Here is a 22,412-nt window from a genome sequence, read left to right as displayed (position 1 = left end):
TGAGCGTCGCCGCTGCCAAAATGCCAATTTGGCTGCCGCCGTTTGTGAGGCCCCTTGAGAGTTGCTCTCGGCCGGGGCAAGAGGTACAATGACAACAACAAAAAAATCAACGTGACCTCCCCCCTCCACAACCCCCCCCCTCCCCCCTCCATGGCAAAAATATAAATCGTCACGATGCCAGGGCACGCAGCACCCCCAGCCCGAGGTCGAAGTTTAGAGTGCGAAAAAAGCGAAAAACAAAAACGTTGTAAGCTCGGCGCGCCATCCAAATGTGCGCTAAATATTGCGAGCATTCCACAGGGTCCCACTTCCAACTCATCTCGCCTCTCTCATCCATTCTCATGTCTCCTCTCGTCCTATTCGTCCGCAATCTGCTCTCTGTCCCTCCTTCTCCGTGTGTCCAAACTCGTTTTTAACATTCTCCCTCCTTGCGCCCCTCCACTGGAATGCACATTCCCTGTCCATTGAGAATTCCTCCTCCATAACCTCTGTCCGTTCTTCCCTTAAACCTCACCTCTTCTCCATTGCCAATTTCATTCCTCTTCACTTCCCTCGCCCCTCCACTCCTTCCCGTCCCTCCCCTATAGCCCGTGACCCCCGTGTGCCCTCCATTAGGTCACTCATTCCTCGGCCCTTGCACTGCCCCTGCCATCCAAAGCGCTCTATTTAAAGGACCTTAAAGCACCTTGAGCTTAGGCGCTCTATAAATATAACGTAAGACGAGGCAGAATTAGACCAATCGCACGTGGAGGTGGCACACAGCACAAATGGATGGGCAGCTGAGATAAAGTCGCCACCGTGTGTAAACATTCAGGGGATTTACTGGGATCTGCAACGTTGGCCACCGCTAATAGTCGTAAGGGGCAATGCTTCACCGGACTCCCAGTCATTAAAATCCTGCAGAGTAGCTGGGGGTGCCGGGTGGGCATTACATTGCATCACTTGCACAATTTTTTTTTATTGCCAAGGTCATGACACATGTGCCTGAGTTATGTATGTAAGAATGAAAAACAAAACCAACATTGGGATGTGTTGTAGACAAGCGGGTTCCATACGACCCCTGGAGTTACGAGAGCGACCCTGGTTCCAGCCCCTCGCAGATGACGGGTGATTGGCAGTTGTGCGGTCGTGTGGAGGGGGCCCACCACCACCACCACCACCTCCACGAACGTGACTCACCGCTAAGGGGAGGAGTGAACTCGCGTGGTGCCCAAGGGACATTTCGTGGTGCAAGGGGCTCCTCTCAGCACCAGCTGAGCAACAACCAAGCACTCACCAGAGGCTGCTGCATTCACCAAGACGTTTAAAGACGAATTGATCCTTGAACCCAGTCATGGCCTGCAATCACATCAATTTAATTACAGCGAAGGGGTGACTATTTGCACACCGACCGCTGAGCACGGATGTCCTGGTGATGATTCAACACGAATCCAGCGGAATAAATGATCTTTGTCCCTTTCCTAATCCCTTCATTTCCAGTCGACAGCTTGCCACGAGACACCGATCAAATATACGCGGGACATCTGCCGTGCAACCCACTCACTGCTCAAGCAGAGAATTCGTTACAGCGCACCGTATATACAGATAGTGTAGACGTTCTGATGATAGCCTCGTTGAAATATGCAGCGAACAGTGCCTCTCCAAACTGCATATGCACGCACGCGCCCTATAGCCACGCCGTCTGCTTTAAAATCCCGTGACCCTGATCCAGGCCACGAGCGGGCCTGCTGAAATTTGCGGATGGATTTAGCTCCGGGTGAGGCACTGTGGTTCGGATAGAGGAGGAGGCGGATGCAGGGGGTGCGTGCGTGTGGATTCAAACTTTCATCAGCTGCTGTCCCCCTCGACTCCCAGGCACCACCTCCCATTCCATGACCTTCTCACTGCACTCAATTCACAACCATCCCCCACCTCCACCCAACCCACAATCAATGACCCCCCGTCCCCACCGCCCCCCCCCCCTTGCATGAGGTAACAACAGGACAGCCTGTAACAGGCTGTTGTGGCAAGCGCTGTTTTGCGAGCGCCGATGAAGGCCGGCACGGGACACGAGGGGGTTGAGTGGCAAGCACCACGCCCGACGATGTTTTAAAATACCGCAGCGGGTACTCATTTGAGGCTGAGTCGTCCTAGGGGAGGCTCAAGACCCGGGTCAGATAATCGTCACCGGTGTTGGTTGTGAGCGGGAATTGAACCCAGGTCGCCGGAATTCGTAGCGCAGCGTAGCGCTAACCACTACACCACCGCTCCCGAAACAACCTCCCCCCCTCCCCCCCTCCCCGAAGCCTTCATCAATGACTCCCCGCTTCCCCACCCCTTGAGGTAAAACAAAGACAAAGATCTCCCGTACAGCCTTTACAAACTGTAGGGTCAAGTGCTGTTAGCGAGCACCTCTATGAAGGTCGGCACGGCGTAGGAGGGGGTTGGTGGCCAGCACCACGCCCGACCGCCTTTGTATTCCCAGTGGCGATGCTTACGCACCGCACCAGGTACTAATTTTAGGCTTAGTCGACCTAGGGGAGGACCGGAACCGATTCAGATAAGCGTCACTGGTGTTGGCCGTGAGCAGGAATCACCGGGTTCGTAGCGCAGCGCGCTGAACAAATCCATGCAACACACACACCCGCCCATGAAACACACGTGCAGTTATCCGTCTTATAAAACAATCATGCACGTGTGGTTTTTTAATTCTTCTTAACTGCTGACACCAGAATCGTAATTTTCATCATCGTTGCTCAATCCACTGCTGGATGGATGCGGGCCTTCCCAAGCTGTTGGACATATTTCGCGCCTCCGATTAGCGCTGGCTGGCTACGTATGGTGCGAAAGAAGTCCCACGTACATTTCGCTGGTCTGCGGCGCAACAATACACTGAGTGCATGAACCCATTAATTGCTCCATCTCCACGAACGACGCGCTCCTTTAGCGCGTTCCTCCACGCTTGGCTGTCCCTCGGTCGTGAAACTCGTGACCACCTCGCCTCTGGCTGTTGGAGGTTGCAATGTTTGCGAGCACCTGTTGAGGCACATGCTGCGAGCAGGTGGTGGTGACCATGAGCGTGTATATGCCAGGCTGCATTTCATCACTGCGGATGTTCACATACCAGACGAGGCACCCATTTCAAGGCTGAGTCAAATTCGAGGTGGCAGACGCTATAGCTTTATGCTCTCGATTGCTCTTGGCATTGTTGCCAGGATTTTTTATTTTTTTTATTTTTGCACCGCGCACACAGCCATTCGGCTGTGTGCGTAGCACAGTGCTAATGCGCGCGCGACGTTGCTGGGACACGTTTGCGTTGATTCCAACGTGACTTCAGCTGCCGAGCCCAATCCTCCGTCTATAATTGAGAGACGCATTACGGAGGGGCGTTGCGTTGCCAGCGCTGGGTGAACGCTGTGCTCAATACGAGCGGAGGACACGGCACAATGTACTCGACACACAGGAAACAGACATGCTGCGCAACATAATAATAATACTTTATTATGTTGCGCAAGCGTTTCAACGTCACAAAAGCCACTGGGTGCACGCAATTAGTTGTCCCCCTGCCCCACCCCCCCGCTCTGTAACCCTGCACTGAAGCAATGGATGGCTATAACTTGTGATCAGTACCAAACGAACGGCGATGAACTCCGTGCGGGTTATTGAACGGTGTCAATTGAATACAAAACACCACGCAAAAAACATTGCCTTTATTAAAAAAAAAATCCGAGGCGTGCGACGTTTTTAATTAGACTGTGCCGATTCAGCTTTTAGTAGACGGTTAAATAACGCAAAATTAAAATTTGTTTTTATTCTTTTGCATTGCACTTTGGATGGTAATATTTGACCTCAAGCTTTCTTTTCCCCTAAACGGGGTTCACGCGAATCTTGGGGCATCTTCGCTGTGGGCTCCTGCGCGCGCGTGCTTTGCGTGTGTCGAGTGATGCATTGCCGAAGCATTTGGCACGTGATTTGGCGGAGAAAGTAATGATTGACAAAAGATAATGTGAGTAAAAAAAGCTGCATGCGTACAGCATTGTGTCATTTACGTTTTATGCGTGTGCACGTTGGTCAGGAAATTAACACAAATCAAACGCATCGTATTTTACTGATAATAGAGCAGGTGGCTTTGGACACGAGATGTGTACTGTATATCTAAGAGGGTCGTTATAATGTTTGTTTTAATTGCTGGTTATTGCATTTAAAAAAAACAAATGGATTAAAATTTGCTGCACATATACAGAAATGACGACCAATGAATGTATATATATATTTTCACCTTCATAACTGAGAAATAAAGTTAATTTGCCGTGGTGTAAGGCCGTAGCGCACTGAACTTTCAATCCAGACGTCGTCGGTTCGGTGAGATCTCGAGGCGCGGCATTTGGAGCAGTGGGCCAGTCCCTCCGCCCCCCACCTCGTCGCCACCCCCCCCCCTCATCCGCGGCACCCCACCACGCCACCGCCTTATTCCACCCAGCGATACACATGGGTGCTCCACACACAGTCGATGGGATTGGCAGGTCACGTCTGGTGGGGTTAGGTGAGGGTACTCGCACCTCTTCTCAGACGCCTGGCCAGCGTTAAAGAGTAGGCCAAGATACACTCTAGTTGTTGGCGGGGGGGGGGGGGGAGTGCTCTCTAGAGATGCCACGCCATTCCACCAGCAGTGGCGTGAGCGAGCACTTGCAGGGCTGCGCCTTTATCAATACATTGCCGCGGTAGCGAGATGCTAACTCCCTGGCCTGGTATGCAGGGAGTGCGTGGGGGTTGATGCCGACGCTGACGCCTGCTGTATATTTGGAGTTTGCGTGTTCTCCCTTGTGGATTTTTTTTTATCCCGATCCCCCGACGATTCCCTCCACATTTAGAAACATGCGTTTAGAGTATGTGGCCGCTATATCCTCTAAATGTACACGCGATAAGCCACTTGGTTGAGTTATCATGTGCGATAGCCAGGTCGCTTCTGAAAAATAACTAGATCGCTCAGTGGGTCTTACCTGGATAAATGATAGCTGAGTATTTACTACGATAATGAGCCAAGATTGTCTGTCCCGCGCGTGACGTCACTCCACGTCGGCCAACTCCCTCATTAATACTCATGAACCGGTGACGTCCTCCACATGGAATCCCCCCGCCCTCATTAATAATTATGAGCGGGTGACGTCACTCCACATCGAGCAGCCCCCCACATTAATAACCATGAAGAGGTGACGTCTTCCAAATGGACACTCCCCCACATTAATAATAATTAGCGGGTGACGTCACTCCACATGGGGGGGGCGAGGCCCCTGCTCCCCCCTCCTCAGCGTCAGCTTACAGCCCTCACTACAAAGGCAGAACCCTCTCGTCACGTGAGGCATAGAAGTACAAATGAAAGAAGTCTGTGTCACCGCGGACTTACACATTGCACACGAATTGATGCAATGAATATCACGTCGCGGTTCCGCCTTTCGCTTGCAAGTTCACCTTCTTAGCCTTACAGATCTTAGTCGTGCGGGCAAATGCCCTGAGCAAACACCCACGCGGTAAATACTAATTATTTGTCTTCAAAATATTAACAGCCTAATATTTTGGTGAATGGCCATTATTGATTCTCAAGAAAGGCTCTTTTGAAGAAGCTTTGCTTGAAATATTAGTCTATTATATATATTTTTTATCTTATAAGGCAGTGTTAATGTAGAACGTGGTGAGTTTTAGCGTCTGTATTCAAGCGCTAACACAACCTCTCAGTTTGCTTCGTCTTTTAACACTAAACGTCATGTTTTTTGAGCCGACGGAGCTCACCATGAGCCGTGCTGTGTCTCACAGGCAAGGTGATAATAACAAGTCATCGCCAAACACGGCCTTCAAGGACCCTAATGTGGCTGTACGACCGTGGGTCGTATTTTTATATTTGCGGTATAGGGCACGCCGTGACATTCAGCAGAGTTGCCACCACCAATGAGATCATTTTAGCTTCTCAGGGTCCCCATACAATTCCAGAATCCCTTATTTTCGCATCGTGCTGAAGGCAGGGGCCTCTGGTGGCTGCATGGGTCACACAAACCAATATATTACAAACTATAAACTATTTTCTATTTTAGCAGGTAAAGGCTCACTGAGCAAGAGCCCTCTTTTTCAGAAGTGACCTGTCCACAAATGGTAGCTCAACGAAGGGGTTTATCACGTGCACATTGACATTACAGCAGCCACACACTCCAAACGCACGTTCCTGTTTTGTTTACGTGACAAACCTTACCAATTGGCTGTGTCGGGTGGTGGCGGATTTCACGACACATTTATATTTTACGCAATCTTACACCCCCCCAAAACCCAGGGCGACTGTCACTCAGCCAGTACCGCTAACGCACGCACGCACGCGCGCGCACACACACAGCACGGCCCATGCGATGTCTCCTTATCTCAACAAACACCGACTTATCTGCAGTGGCACATAGAACCCTTTGCACTCATATACACTTGCGCATCTTTTTAAAAGGGCCACTGACCTGCCAATGCCCTGTCAACAACACACGTACTGTATTGCACTTCTGTGTGTGTGTGTGTCATCTGAGTCAGTCAACCCATGGCGCATGGGGTCTGTCCCGTGACCAGCGAGCCTTTCGACACTTCACGTGGCCTCAAAGTGCACTTAGCCTGGCACACACTCTGTGGTGCCGTCACCGCCAATTTTGGTGGCGAATGGCGGTTGTTGTTGTGTAAAAGAGGTGCTGTGTGTAAACATCACCACTCGAGGAGACAAAGGCGGCAGGGCGTAGTGGTGGCCACTCACCCACGTTGTGTGCGGCGAACAGCACTTGCCACAACAATGTGTTAAGGCCATACGGGGAATCTTTGTCTTTGTAAAAGTGGTGCACATATAATGTTGCATGTCGGATGCATCTTAATAACCCAGGAAGTATGCAACGTTGGGCCAACGTTGCATATTTACCGGGAAGATAGGTATACACAGATACGGACGTTTTTCAATTTATGGCTCAGTACTCTTTGGTTTTTTCGGTAAAGTCACGTAGGTAATTTTTTTCTGTGACTGTTCCACCTGAAGACGGAAGCTTGTGTTGCCTCCGAAACGTCGTGATTTAATTTAGTTGTTTTCATTTATTTTATTTTACTTACGTGACTTTTCCGAAAAAACCAAAGAGTATGAATCCTTGCAGTCACGAAAGCTTCAAATCTAGAATTGTGGCTCAGTCTTGCACTTTAATTTCCGTGCGTGTTGTTTGTGGCGACGCTTTTTACCTCGCACTGTCGGTACGCCCGTCGTTTCTCCACGCATGTAACCCGCACATGAGAGACGTGTTGTGTCAGTGACCTCTCAACCTGGTTTAGATAAAGAATGCCCAACGCACACACAGCAACACAAAACCTGAAATCAAAGGGGGCACGCAAGTGGTATAAACACGCGGCTTGCTGAGTACGTGGCCAAATCAGACAGCCTCGGACGCACAGAATCCAAGGTCACAAACAAGAGGAACAATATTACGTGTCGCCCAAGTTGTTTTTAATGTTTTGTTTGAAAAAAGAGAATACCCCATCGCGTCCGAACAACACAAGCTACGGACCCCAAGCTTACGTGCCTCTCCCGTGTGCTTCCCCGGTAAAGGGTCACTCCTGGCCAGCGGCTGTCTCTCTCTCTCTTCCTCTAGCATTCGCGCTCGAGCGAGCGTTCACAAGTCGAGGGCTTCGGTGCGCGCCCCACATATCGGCGCGAGGCCTTCTCTTTGCATTGCCCCGTGAATTTCACTCTTTTGAGAAAACCAGAGACCCGCGCGCCCCTTTCACCGCAGCCCTAAAGCGACCTTTGCACCCGAGAGCGGCTCACGAGAGGCGGGTTGGCCCTGTGCGGGCCCTCGCCGCCCAAATGTATCGCCAGGGCGGCACGGCCATCACGGGACACAGGGCCCCCGAGTCCTGACCCTCTGAAGGTGCTTTCATGCCGACTTGAGCACCAGCGAAACGTTGTACTGCTCATTCGTAAATGTTGTGGGTCTACTCGCCGTCGCACCGATGCGTCGAAGTAACAGCTAATTGGCACGTGCTTTTCACGTGGCAATCCTTACCAATTGGCCGTATCGGATGGTGGTGGGCTCACGATACATTTATATTTTACGCGATCTAAACCCACCCCCCCCTCCCCTTCCCAAAAAAAAACCCTTGATTGTGAATAATATTGGTCACGAAAGGCTACGTCGCTAATTTAAACAGCTTCGCGTTTTTTAAAGGTTGCAGGTGACGTTGGCGATTATGAAGGGATTGTGTCGCCCGTAAATAAATCGTGCCTGGCGGCATTACCCCGGCGTAATCTGGATTTGGTTCTCCGCTTGCCCTTCCGTCCCCGCTTTTGGAAAGGTTAAAAAATGGAAAGGTTGACGAGGCTTGGTCCCTCTCGCTTCAACATTGTATCTCGTCAGTACTCAACCAGTGCCGGTGAGACCAGGAATGGGACATCCCTGAAGTCCGAAGCTGCTGAGCCCGAGTTGCGTCTTCTGACTGTAGTTTGACGGTTTTCGGCATGGTCACGAGTGTGGTGTGTTCCATTGTAATGGACCACAATTTGTCCCTGTTGAACTGAAAACTATTTCTCAATGGACTCCGACTTGCTCACGTAAACGGCAACAATCTTTAAATGTAACAACTGCAGCAACGTTGAATTGCAGCACAAAACCAATCGAGCAAATTCTAGGATAGCGGAGCCTGCTTGCTACTTGGACGGTTGACCACTGGGGCTTGCCAGGCGTTGCAGGCCTGGACACCGTGAGGTGGGGCCTAGCTGTGGTCATGTTGAGTGTCATCCTTGGGTGTGCTGTGAATACTCCCGTTTCCTCCCATGCGCCAAACACTCATTCATGGAATTGGCCAAACATTTCGATGCAGGACCCTCCTGAAAAAAAAAATCTGTCTCGAGACGCAGTGTGACAAATTTTCGTGGAGAAGATAAGAAAATAATGTTGTCATAATCATGAAAACTAAAGGGGAGAGGGGGGGGGGGGTTGTCATTGCTCATTAGTTGCCCAAGTCACAAAATTGGTCAATGTGTCTTTTCATGTTGAAGGAGCAGGTGGCGATTGAGCCTTTTGGATCCATACCGCTGCAGATTGAAGTGGCTGGTGCTTTTTCCTGGTCAATGGGTGTTGGTCTGCGCTAAGGATTATATACGGTCAAAGGCTCCCAATTGTTATTAGTTCACTTAGAACCAATAGAATGCACGTGACATTTATCGAAAGCGATTCAGTTTTCCCGAATTCACGTGCTGCACATACAACATCTGCAGCCCATCGTCCACCTACCCGCTGAATGAGTGGAATTCCTCTTATCATGTTGGTAATCGGGGTGTTTGGCCATACTTCACCACGCTGGTCAATGCGGGTTGGTGAGGGCTGGTGTCAGGCCCTGCTCAGATATCGCTTACCCACTCATGTCACTTTGTCGCCAGGAATTCAATTTAGTTTGCATGCATCTCGGTGCCACTGCTTCCCGCTTGTGGTTACTACAAAACAGATTTAGTTTCATGTATCGTGCTTTCAAAGGTAAAGGTGTTAGGATGAATCGATTAGAACGACAATATCGCTAAGAATGCATTTGAATCGATAAGAATTGATTGCAAAAGTAAAGAAGGTTGGGGATGACAGTGAGCTCCCCTCGTGTGATTAACATTGAGGAGAACCAGCTTATCCAGAACATTCAATTTGTAAAAATACATTTTAATCCAGTTAACTAATTTAAATATTTGCTTTCACAATTTTCCATGGGCGTAGGCACCCCTTTTGGTTATGAACGTGTATAGGGAATGAAAGAATAAAAGGGATGCATTGAATATTCTTTTGAGTTAATACAATTACTATGAAATGGAAATTCATTGATGCATTCATTCGTTGCACACCGCTCGTTTTATGTACCGTTTCTTTTAACGTTCAGATATTTTTAGAATACAGATTATTTTAGTCTCCTCCCTCCACCCCCCCCCCCCTCTCCAATGTATTCCAATTGTGCCATCAGCATCGTATCACGAGACAAAGAATGTGCCTGTACATTTCGCAGGGTCACTGCACCTCGTGTCCCGGAGAATGCTCGCTGAGGAGACGTTTCACCGGATTTCTGAACATAAGTCCAAAGAAGAGGTTTCTCACTTTTCGGGATACTCTGCTATGAAATTATCGCATGAAGGTTAACCCAACATTTGTTTTTTGACTCTCAGAGTTATAATTTCGCAAAAAAAATCAAATATAAACTGAAATCTTGATTTGAAGCTTTCGTGACTGCACGAATCCATCTCTTTGGTTCTTTCGGTAAAGTCTCGTGGGTATAAAATAAAATAAATCAAAATAAAATAAATCACGACGTTTCGGGCGCAACACAAGCGTCCGTCATCAGGTGGGAAAAACGTCGTGATTTATTTCATTTTATACCTACGTGACTTTACCGAAAGAACCAAAGAGCTATAAACTGAAATTTAAACGTGTTTTTTTCGTGAGTGTGTAAAGTCATCGGAAAGCCAGGTTAAGGCCTTCAAGTTTAGTACATTTCTGAGAGCCGAGTTGAATTCCAGATGACGCGCCCAGATTCGTACCTGAGAGCTCAATGATGCCGACTCAGCGTTGATCTATGAAACCCGCAGCTACTCCTTCAATGATCCTTAAAACAAATAAATTTATTTTTTGGGTCTTCATGAAGACGACCGCTTGTGTTGCGATCTAAAAGCCGTAGTTTTTTGTTATTTGTATTTGAACCTATCTACGTGACTTTAACGAAAGACCCAAAGAATATGAACTCCCGCAGTCACGAAAGCTTTAAGTCAAGATTTAAATGAATATATTATTTCGTAATTAAATTCTCATCGTGCCCCACGGCGTGGAGGAGGCCGCGATGGCGGGGAGGAGGCCGCGATGGCGTGGAGAAGGCCGTGATACACTCACTCATTTTACACTGGCTCACTCACACATCATACACTGACTCACACTACCACTGACTCACTCACACATCATACACTGACTCACACTACCACTGACTCACTCACACATCATACACTGACTCACACTACCACTGACTCACTCACACATCATACACTGACTCACACTACCACTGACTCACTCACACATCATACACTGACTCACACTACCACTGACTCACTCACACATCATACACTGGGAGTGTCATGCTGCCAGCTATGGCTGCAAGTTTTAGTTGTACATGTTATGTATATCGTTTATTGTTTTGAATCACAGTTCCTATGATTATTGTTGTTACATTGTTTTATAGCTTTATTTTGGTGATTTCGAAAACTTATGGTTAAGCCATGCTTCTTGCGGAAGTGCCTGATAACTTTAATCTAAATTGTCTTATGGTTGTTATTGTTTGACTTGCATCACACTGGGATTTTTTCACACAACGTTGTAATATGGTGGGGTTTCTTTTTTCCTGGAAGATTTGCTGGTTTATCCAGGATGTTTCTGTTGCGCGTCGTCGCTTTAAGATGTTCCCTGTTCATATTTTGTTTGTTGCGGTTGCACCCGACTCAAGAGCCGCATGGCTCACAGGGCTATACCTAATAAATTAAACTTGAAACGGTATATAAAGTGACGTCTCCAACTCTCATCCACTCCCGCCTCGAGGGCTCGCTGTGAAGAAGGTGACATTGCCATTGATATATATTTTTCATTTTAAGGTCACGCGGCGTTATTGATGGACTTGTTGAGTTCCTCGATCTGTTTTTCGTGCACCACTGCCAAGGCAGTGCCACCAAATAATTTGGTATATTTTTTTAACAAAAGACCTGGCTGTAAATAAACACAGATGTGCTCACAACCAATAAACAGCACAGCTGAACGCCATGCTGGGATCGACAGTGGGCCCGCTATAGGGCATTTAGTAATACACATTTGTTGTGTGATAAATCAATAAAAAAAACCTCACGTTTATTGTTCGTTCGTTCGTTCGTTTCTCAATCCACGTGTCCTGCTGAGGGTCTTGGTGGCAGCATGTTGAGTAGGGTGGTCCAGACCTCCCTTTCCCTAGTGACAGAATCTATCACTACATTACGATACACTACTCTACACTACACTATACACTACTACACTTTACACTACTATAAACTACTATACACAGACTCTAGCTCTCCCTGGGGAATTCCCAGGCGTTCCCAGGCCAGGTGAGCGACATCGTCCCGCCAGCAGCATCGTGTCCTGGGCCAACCCCGGGCCCTTCGCCCAGTGGGACGTGCTGCTGCTGCTGCCCGGTAGAGTGCCAGGGGCAGTCTACCGGGGGGCATCCTTACCGGGTACCCGAACCACCTCAACTGGCTCCTCTCGGTCCGGAGGAGCAGCGGCGGCTTGACTCTGAGGTTCTCCCGGATTACCAAACTCCTCACCCGATCACAGAGAGTGAGCCCGGCAACCCTGCAGAGAAACCTCATTTCGACCCTTTGTACCCGCAATCTCATCCTTTCGGTCGTTACCCATAGCTCGTGATCATAGGTAAGGGTGGCAATGTAGATCGACCTGTAAACCGAGGGCTTATTGTCCAACTGTCATTTATTTATATTCATATTTGTTCAAAATAGAGAAGCCGTCGCAAAATGACTGTCATCTTGGTGGACCACAAAGTAGAATAGATATAGTGCACATTCATGAATAGGATGCTCTTGAACTGTGACGTACTGGAGCTTTGAAAAAGTTTTGGGTGGGGCGGACCTCAAAACGCATCGGACTGGAGTGATGCGGCCGGTTCACAGCGGGAGAACTAAAACATAACTATTTCTTATGTTACCAGCTATGTAGCTCTTTTTCCGATGCGACCTGGCCACAAATATTCTAAATGTATGGCGATTTTAAACGAAGCGTGTCAGTGAGCCAGTACCCCTGAGAACCTGGTCTCAAATCTGTGAGTGGTGAGTTAACAAGGCACGAAACAAACCCCATCACATTAAATTAGATTTTTTTTCCATCAGCATATTTCCAGCGCAGAGGATTACAAAGAATTATAAACGATGCTTTATTTGCCCAGGTAAGGCCCACTGAGATATAATAGATGTTTTTTTCAGAAGCGATATGGCCACAAATGATAGCTTAACGAAGTGCATTATCGCGTGGAAATGTAGTGCAGCCAAATACTCTAAACACGTGACTTTGATTCTAAATGTTAGAGGGAAAACCGAAGGACCCAGATAAAAATTCACACGACCACGGGGAGAACATGCAAACTTCAAATATACAGGCGTCAGGGTTGGGATCGAACCCAGGACCTCCTGTATACCAGGCGAGGTAGTTAACATCTCGCCACCGTGGCGCCCACCGTGGCAAGATTATCCTTTTGATCGCTGTACAATGAACACCCCACATGGTCGGGCATCTGAAAAGACACAACCCTCTAGTTTTCGGTAAACATTAAAAAAAAAACAACTCAACACATCCGTCAATAACATCGTGGACTTCAGGCGACTAATATATGTTGGGTAACGTTACAGGCAATGGCCCATTCGCAGCAGCACTTAAACACCTCGTGTGGGTGAGAGGCGACGCGGAAGTTGTTTTGCGAAGTCAAACAAGTATGTATGTTGAACTTCTTTGGCACCGTACGTAGCCAACCGTGCCAATCGGAGGTGAATTATACACGGGGTCATCATGCCCTTCTCTGCGCAAGGGGTTGCGAAATGAAAATGTGTTCATCTCGTGGTACAATGTCATTGAGCCACGAGTGTAATGTAGTTTAACACGTAGGCTTTCGCGACCAATATTAATTATAATGGCGGTTTTTGGGTTAGATCACGTAAATATGAATGTCATTAAACCCGCCGCACACCCGACACAGCCAATTAGTGAGGTGATGCTCGTTGTAATTACTGGCGAAACGTCGTTCTCGAATTGTCAATGTTGTGGGTTTACTCCCCAACACACCGGTGTGTTGTACTAGTAACGAATTGGCACATTTAGTTTACGTGACAAACCTTACCAAATTGGCTGTGTCGGGTGGTGACGGATTTAACGACACATTTATATTTACGCGATCTAGCCCAAACACCTCTATTATACAGTATAATATAATTCGGACAAATAGACAACAGAATGACGATTTGAGCTGTTTTCCATCATTTGAGCTGTCTCGTAAACAACAATCCCACAATCACTGTCAGGTCACTCTTCATCATCTGCCATCATTATCATGCTCATCGCCATATACATACACGCGTGTGCTTATTGACACGGAGATAAAGATGAAAGAAGCAAGCGTGTGGTGTAAAGGGTTGTTGTTTTTTTAAATCAAAATCAATAGCGCGTAGCATGGTCGACATATGTACGTAGATTAATGGTGATGTTTTCCACAAGTTAGACATGATTTAGGACTCACATGATTGTGTATTGTAATCATAATTGGAGCGACTAAAGAAAACTAGACATTAATTCAATTGTTACAAATCGAAACAAAAACCCACCACGAAACTGAATTGTTATTTTAAAAATTGTATTCACAAATTTTGTTTACCCGCCCCCCGCACGCGTGATGTCAAATTTGCAAGTCATGGTGAAGGCTGTACTTTTGATGTTGGGCCATAACGCTAATTAAAATCGTTGGTTTTAATAGGCAGAGGCAGTCAGGATTTTTTTTTTTAGTAATTCAACATCCGACAAAACTATCACCAATATGGGACTGTGATACCACAAAGTAATTATTTTGAGAATCGATTATGGAACAAAAAATTGGCAGAAAACTCCGTATGATGGAATTGCCCATCTTGTTTTGGAGTAGCAACGAGCAGTCCCTGAAAGTGAACCTGGATATTAAATCTTGCCGGAAATTTAAACAAAAATCCATATGAGTAGCAACTTTTCAAAGCATTTTTCGAATTTTCACCGCCAATTTCTGTAAAGCAGAAGTCACGTAGGAAAACATGAAACATAAACGATAGTCATGCTTGTTTGAGGGACTCTAATGATAAACAGGCTCTGTTTGGCCACACTATCAGCTGATGTCCTGGTTACGAACCAATCAGATCTGAGACTGAGACACACCACTCGGCTTTGGCTTTCTATTGGCCGCTGTCGCAATTGCGGTTCAAAAACACTGCTGCGGGGGTAAATATTTTGCCAAGTGAATTGTTTTGCATTCTTTAATGCCGCAAAATAATGTTTGTTTTGCGTGCGTCTTTGTCAGACAAGCGATGCATTGTGAAAAATGTATTTGCCTCGAAGCGAAAATAACGCACTGCAAATTTCGGACATTCAATACTTTCTCAAAACATGTCGCAAGGTCGAATAACAAGAGAGCCCCACAACTTGCAGAACGCTGACTGTGAAGCAGACGTTATTTCTTCACTTAATTTTTGCCCCATATGTACCCAAAGACACGACGACTCTCGATCTGCGGCAAATCTTGTAAGTGTTAATTATTAAGTGCCGTTCGCAGGCATAGAACGTGCCGTTTAAGCGAGGAGGGAAAAACAATGCTTCGTAAAAAAAATCTGTTCCCCTTAAACAAGGTTACTTTTGCTGCGACGGCCTACTTCATGGTCTTTAGAAATCCAGTGTGGAATGTAATGAATCCAAAGGTTTATGATGTATATAAAGCATGCAGGCAGGGGGACACACCGCGGCAAAGGGGAGGACATTTATTCTTGCAGTCTCAGCGGTTTCGGAATATCCACGCGACCTTCAACCATCCCTAGCCTATATGCCATGTAGCGGTGCTCCCCCCCCCACTCCACTCCGTGTAGAACACTTTAATATTCACGTTCGCACGGCGAGTCTCCTCCCTACTCTCTTGCTTTATCCGCGATTAGCGCTGACAATGCCACCGCGCGAATATCGACTCTGCAAAAAAAAAAAACCGGGGGAGGGGGGGGGGTGCTACGTTCCATCAAACCAGCAACCACTTTAAAAATAAATATATATTTCGCCCCCCGACAAGTTGCGCGCGGTGAAATGTCGACATTCGGCTTCGATAGTGAAACGCCGAGTTTTAACAGCAGCCGATTTGACAGTAAGGTGACCTCCGACGCCGCTGGATGACACGGTAACGGTGAGCGCATATGTCCCCCCCCCCCGCCAGCCTTGAGCCAAATCGCCAGCGACGATGTCCGTTGTTCTTCGATCGCGGCGGCGTTTCGCAACCACCACCTCGACGTGCTGTGGAGTGCCCAGGGCCTATTGACGGCTCTGGAGCGGGCGCGTGACAGCCTGCGACTTGATTCGCATTTCTCTAGGCAAGCACATCGTGTTGCAGAACAAGTCTTCCCGGACCCGGCAAGTCTGGGGAACTCGGCGAGCGTGCTGTCGTGCGTCCATAGATCACGCAAACGAGACGATGCGTTTAAATTGTTTGTGCTCAATAAAATGGATTGTATTGCTCCGTTGCTTTCCGTTGTTCCACGCCGGCTCTGCAAAGGCACCGTGGCCAAGTTCCGCGATCGCCTCTCCATTGCACCGTCTTCGCTGCTGCCCGAGGTGACCTCTTCATGCCCCAACTCCTTACGCGAACAACGAGCGGCGCGCTCACGAGGACGCGGTGACAGGTTTTAAATCCCGAGCACGAAATGCGAGTGCAGTGCCGGTTTTGAGTGCGTTTAAAAAAACAATAAGAATAATAAAGCGGGCTTTGATGTGGCCGCTATGAGAAGCGTCACATGCTTCGCCGTGTTCTGAGGGTGGCAATCGAGGCGCAACTTTGCGGCGATCGTGAGTAAAACGTTTGATCCAAGGGGATTACATTCTAGATCGGTGGTTCTTCACCTTTGCTGCAGACCTGCAACCCATTTGGTTCTCGATACAAAAAAAGTACAACGTTCATAAAAACGTAGGGTTTGATGATGGGAAAAAACGCAAGTTGTACCCACGTGCGCGCGCTTAATTTGTGCTTTCTAAAGAAATCTGGCCACGTCTCGCACAAGCAGAAAAGGCATCTCACACCCCCCAGGGAGCGCGTGCACCACAGGTAAAGAACCACTTGCTCCAGATGATCAGTTAACAAAAACACACGACTGCTGTTTGGTGCTACAGCGGTTTTTGAACACACCACCGTTTGTGTGAGAGGTCTGCCAAATATGAAGAGACCTTTAATTTTGTTTTCTGCCTGTGCTGTCAATGTTTTGTAAGAGGTATTGGACATTTTCCTACGAAATATTAAAAAACTAAAAATATACAAACATTTGCTCATCGCTCCTGTTCAGCAGCGGAACCGATTATCGTCACGGGGCTGGCAACAACAGCAGCAGCAGCACGTGGAATTGGAGACGCATTGTCCGCGCGTTAGAGCTGACCGGCTATTGGAATACAAGTCGCCTTGTTGACAGAGCGTCCCTGATTTTCCTCCACTCTCCTGCCCTTGACGTCACGTTGCGATGGAGCGTCGTTGGTTGGCGTTGCATTGTCCCGTGCAATGAATGATGCACAGCTGCGCGTGTCACAACACGGTGGGTGGATGTGGGTGTGCGCGTGAGCGCAATGTTTGACAAAGATGCCCCGTATAACCTTTAATAGACTGCTGGGGCAAGTGCTGTTTGCGAGTGGCACCTATGAAGGCTGGCACGGCGCACGAAGGGGTGGGTGGCCACCACCACGCCCGGCCGCCTTTGTCTCCCCAGTGCTGACATTTAGACACCACACCAGGTACTCGGTCAATATTAAGTCGACGAAGGAGAGACCCATAACCGGTTCAGGTATTCGCCACCATTAATTATTAGTCGTGAGCGGGAATCAAACTTGGGTCGCCGGGTTCGTAGCGCAGTGCGTTAACCACTCGACTACCGTTTCCCATGAAATACCACGCATTCAAAGACGAAGATCTCCCGCTTAACCTTAACAGACTGCAGGGGCAAGTGCTGTTAGCGAGTGGCACCTAAGAAGGCTGCCACGGCGCACTAGGGGGTGGGTGGCCAGCACCTCGCCCCGACCGCCTTTGTCTCCCCAGTGGCGATGTTTACACGCCGCACCAGGTACTCATTTGAGGCCGAGTCGGCCCTATGATCATTTACAGCGTTATATGTTATTACACCTTTGTATATTTTTTGTGCAGTAGCAATGTTTTTTTTGTAAAGTGAGGGAATTCAAAGTCAGCTTTGAACAAAAGGAGTTTTCGGTTAGGATCGGGATGTAGTGGGATGCTGAGGCCCAGTGTGTGGGTTTTTGTTTGCGGGGGTGGGGATGTGGGTTTGGTGCCCTCCTTGCTGCAGGATTTCCAAATGGAAAACTTATTTCATCACATGACAAGACGTCGATAGGACAATCGTAATATAAATGGGTGGCAGAAACGGGAAAAGTAATACAGTTTACACGAGCTAAAGATAGCAAAGCTTTTATTTTACGTAAGGGGCCGTCCATAAATGACGTCACGCGCCTGGGGCGGGGGGGGGGTCAGACATTTGTGACGATGTGTGACGAGGGGAGGGGGGTGAGAAATGTGACGTCACATCCAAATGCGCAAACTTTAAATAAATATAGACAACACCTTCTACTTAATTAAATAGACTTTTTTTTATAAATGTGTTCTCCTACAACATCAGAGTGCAGCGCCACATTAAATACGCACTACAATGACAATAGTTTAAAGCGATTTGAAGCATGTTTTATATATTTTTTTGGGGGGGGGGCAAAGCTTTGTGACGTCATATTTTAGGAAGGGACTGACTTTTTGTGACGCCGTGTGACGAGGGGGGGGGGGGGTAAAAACCGTCCAAAATCGCGTGACGTCATTTATGGACGGCCCCAAAGTTCACGTGCTATTTCTATCTCTAAATCAACTCAAGCCTCCCGTATATTGCATGACTTATGGTGCATAATATAATCAGTATGCAAGTATACCAATTGGTCGTGGCTTTTTGCGTGACAACTTTGATTAGATTGGCTTTGGCGAGTGGCGGAGGGGTTATAAACGAACGTTGGCATTGCAACTACACGACCTCGCGCACAACTTACGAATTTCGAATTAATAACATCGGTCGCGAAAGCCTCCGCATAGAAGTCCCGTCACGTATGTGTGGCCCACCCTCCCACTCGGAATTCCTCTCCTCACCGCCCGCCCGCTGCTCCTTGCAACTCGTTTCTGCTCGCTCCTCTCTTCTCCCTCTCGTCCCTCCCTCCTCCTCCTCCTCATCCTCCTCCTCGCATCAATCTTGGCCTGGTCATCCCTTCTCCCTCTTCATGCACAAGGTGCTCCTCCTTCTGCTGCTCAATCTTGAACCGCGGCCCTCTCTCCGTCCGTCTTGGTGACTTCCGTCCCGGCATTCCTTCCCTCTCTCGTTTGCTTTTCATTCCCCCCCCCCCATTCATTACATCCGCGATGATCTCGTCAAGGAGAATGAACCAACACGCCAACTCGGCTCATCCTCGCAGCGGCTGTTCGCCTGGCAGTCGAATAACACTTGCATCGCGCGATTTCAGATGGGCTCCTGCGGCCGTCTGGAACAATCTTCCATCCGTTAGATTCGGAAGCCACCGGAGCTATGCGCTTTTGAATCGAGATTGAAGCTTCATCTTCCTTAGAACGGCTTGAAGTTATTTCGTTTGTGGTCCGTACCCGACACGTTCGATTAGCACGATTGGTTACGTAAGAAGTTCGACACCCACATGTTACACCACAGTGATCTATGTGCATTCGAAGGGGCATGGTGGCAACACGTGTCTCACAAACAACAGAAAACATCCCCTTCTCGTGTACGACGCCTAAACACGTTTATGTTACACTAATGGATGAAGCGTCACGATATAATTTACACTATTGTCTGTAAACAATAAATATAACTGCAGCAGCTTGTCTTGCCCAAGTCGCATGGTGCACATTGCCCGTGCATCTAACCCAGCGTAAATATGAACCGCACAACCCAGCCTTTTGAGTGAATGCCGCTGTTGTAATGTGGCCTTATTTGATTAAAGCCAGCCACGGGGGGGGGGGGGGGGAGTGGGGGGCAAAAGAGGCTGGCGTTATTATTGGTCTGCTCAGCAGTGACAATTGTATTGAGGGGTACAGTGGTGGTGTTTGTTCGCCTCCGCCACTGGGGAAACATTGGGGAGTCATGCCATCTCGAGGCACACGGAGAGAACAGCACCGCACCAAAGCGGTAACGATAAATGGTCCGCGATTCAAGGGCGCAGGAGAGCAGTCTTCTTCATTGGAAGGCCCCCCGCGGGACACTGGCGGCCTCTCGTGGCCTTTGGTGCAGTGGAGAAGTCGAGGGGCTATCCAGCGGTCCCCAACCTTTTTTGGCACCAGGGACCGGTTTCGTGGAAGACAATTTTTTTCACGGACCGGGAGGGGGGGTCATCATTGGGTCTTTCCCCCCACCTCAAAGAAGCTCTCCAGCGACGTTTGTGTTTTTACTCATTGTGGCTACTAGGGGTTAGAGCATGTGGGCTTACCAACACTGTGACTGAGACAAGTGCGCAGTGCGGGAAAGAGGCGCGGACGGAAGTGGTGAATAATAAAATAATGGGGGTGGGCCACGCGCGGATTCACCGCTCTCACCTCCTGCTGCTGTGCGGCCCGGGGGTTGGGGACCCCTGGGCTATACGATGGGGGGCGGGGGGGGGCACCACGGCGGCGAGACTCCTGGACTCGTGGTGCTGAGTGTGAGAGGACGGAGCTACCACCCCGCTCCTGCAGCACGTGGGTGTGTGAGGTGGAGTGTGGGGCAGTTGACGGGCAGCCGCGAGGCTGTCAGTTGTGGCAGTTGACGGGCAGCCACGAGGCTGTCAGTTGGGGCAGTTGACGGGCAGCCGCGAGGCTGTCAGTTGGGGCAGTTGACGGGCAGCCGCGAGGCTGTCAGTTGGGGCAGTTGACGGGCAGCCGCGAGGCTGTCAGTTGGGGCAGTGTAGGGAGTAGGAGAGTAAGTTATACAAATGGGGTGAAATAGCAGTTGAGAACTGTTAAACCTGGAGAGGAAAGGGAGTGGCCTGGTTGTGAGAACTCCATAGGAGGTTACAGGATAAATAAGCACAGGACGGTAAACAACAAGTTACCGTAATAGAGGTGTTTTTGGGTTAGATCGCGTAATGCTTAAATGTGTCGTTAAAACCCGCCACCACCCGACACAGCCAACTAGTAAGGGTTGTCACGTAAACAGAACGTGGCCAATTCGTCACTAGAACAGCAACACCGCTTGTGTGTTGGAGAGCCAAGCCACAACATTTACAATCTGAGTGCGACGTTCCACCTCTTTCGTTCCTTATATAGAGGCGTCGATGTGGTGACCACGCTTCTGCGCTCTTGCGAAAAGTGGGGTGGGGGGGGATTCATGAGCCAATGTACATTACGCATGCGCATTTTGCGAGCCCTTTTTAATTTAAATTAGCCGTACCAACGGTAATCCCTATTGAGGTATGGTGGCCTGTATCGGCATGCATTTAAACGATGTATTATTTGTTACAAATTGTGAAGTAATATATTTTCTAAAATCGCGTTACCCATTGTGGGTACAACATATACACGATTGTCAGCGTCTTCTCTTAATAGTTATATTTAGCAACGTTACCGGTGCACAAACGTGAAAGCACCCCCATGGTGCTGTCTAACCCAGCGGTTTCGAGTGTGTGGGTCCGACCCTCACAGCGACGTCTTATCGGCGTAAGTGGCCCCCTCTTGAAATTAGTGAAGAACGCCGCAGTAGAGGATGGAGCGCTCGGCGTTAGCAAACCAAGCGAAAGCATAGAGCCCCAAGTATCTCAAGGGGTTCCCAGATTCATGAACATATAATATCGGTAAATTAAATGTCAGCTCAAGTTCAAGAGTGTACGTGACAAACAAAAATAACTAATTGACATAAACAGTGAATTAACCTCTTCATTTCTTTCTTGCCTGTATCTGTCATCTCTTATCGAACTACATATCTCTGCCTCTTGACTATACCTCTGTCATTTCACCACGTCTGTGTAATCTGCATCTCTCTACTCTAATCGGGTTTCATGCAAACAAATAAATACAGAATCAGGTGGGAGCCCATTTTGAGACATAAATCACATGCAAGAGAGAAAATACAGCAATACTCAGAACTGGTTGTATGTTCGTAAGTATGGATGTATGTACGTACCTTCTTTCGCACCGTACGTAGCCAACCGTGCTAATAGGAGGGTTGGGAGACTGTAGCCATTTCGCAGTGGCTACACCTCTTAGCTCAAGGCCAGATTGAGGAATACGCTAAGTTACAGCCTTGGGTCTTCACATTCAGGGGCCTTTAAATACGAAAAAAATAAGAAGTGTAAAATTTCACATCATTGGTTTCAAAGTAAAGGAGGGAAAAATAAACTCGGTTACTTTCACTCCTATGACAAAAAATATCCCAGCATTCCTCGATCTCCTGCGAAACGTCGTACAACAAAATTGTGAACATTTAGCCTTTGATTTTCCGCGTTACCTGCTGTACCAGTCGTGGGCCTCTGCCATGCTGGTCAGTGCGGTTTTTGTTGAAGGTGGGGGACCTACGATCAGATATGCCATCGCTCTCCACTGATGTA

The 22,412-nt window shown here is 48.3% G+C and overlaps 2 long non-coding RNA genes across 4 annotated transcripts in view; one reads left to right on the top strand and one right to left on the bottom strand.

Annotated features, from left to right (window-relative positions):
- Positions 1-2,626: 2,626 nt before the first annotated feature.
- Positions 2,627-20,736, bottom strand: LOC142925672 (uncharacterized). The gene is made up of 3 exons (XR_012942636.1): positions 20,428-20,736; positions 7,222-7,302; positions 2,627-3,030 (listed from the first exon to the last, which is right to left on the bottom strand). It is a non-coding gene; the product is annotated as an uncharacterized LOC142925672 (long non-coding RNA).
- Positions 15,705-22,412, top strand: part of LOC116945230 (uncharacterized) — a 44,980-nt gene continuing 38,272 nt past the window's right edge. The window contains exons 1-2 of one of the 3 annotated variants that reach the window (XR_012942635.1): positions 15,705-15,990; positions 16,357-16,415. This is a non-coding gene — a long non-coding RNA (uncharacterized LOC116945230). Of the gene's footprint in view, positions 16,416-22,412 lie in introns of all 3 variants that reach the window. The other 2 variants (XR_012942632.1, XR_012942633.1) reach the window with 2 other exon arrangements.

This window comes from Petromyzon marinus, chromosome 23 (genome assembly GCF_048934315.1).
Source record: "Petromyzon marinus isolate PM22_M1 ecotype Great Lakes invasive population chromosome 23, UKy_Petmar_22M1.pri1.0, whole genome shotgun sequence".
Taxonomy (NCBI): domain Eukaryota; kingdom Metazoa; phylum Chordata; class Hyperoartia; order Petromyzontiformes; family Petromyzontidae; genus Petromyzon; species Petromyzon marinus.
The sequence above is the reverse complement of the archived record's forward strand: the minus strand, read 5'-3'. Positions and strand labels throughout refer to the sequence as shown.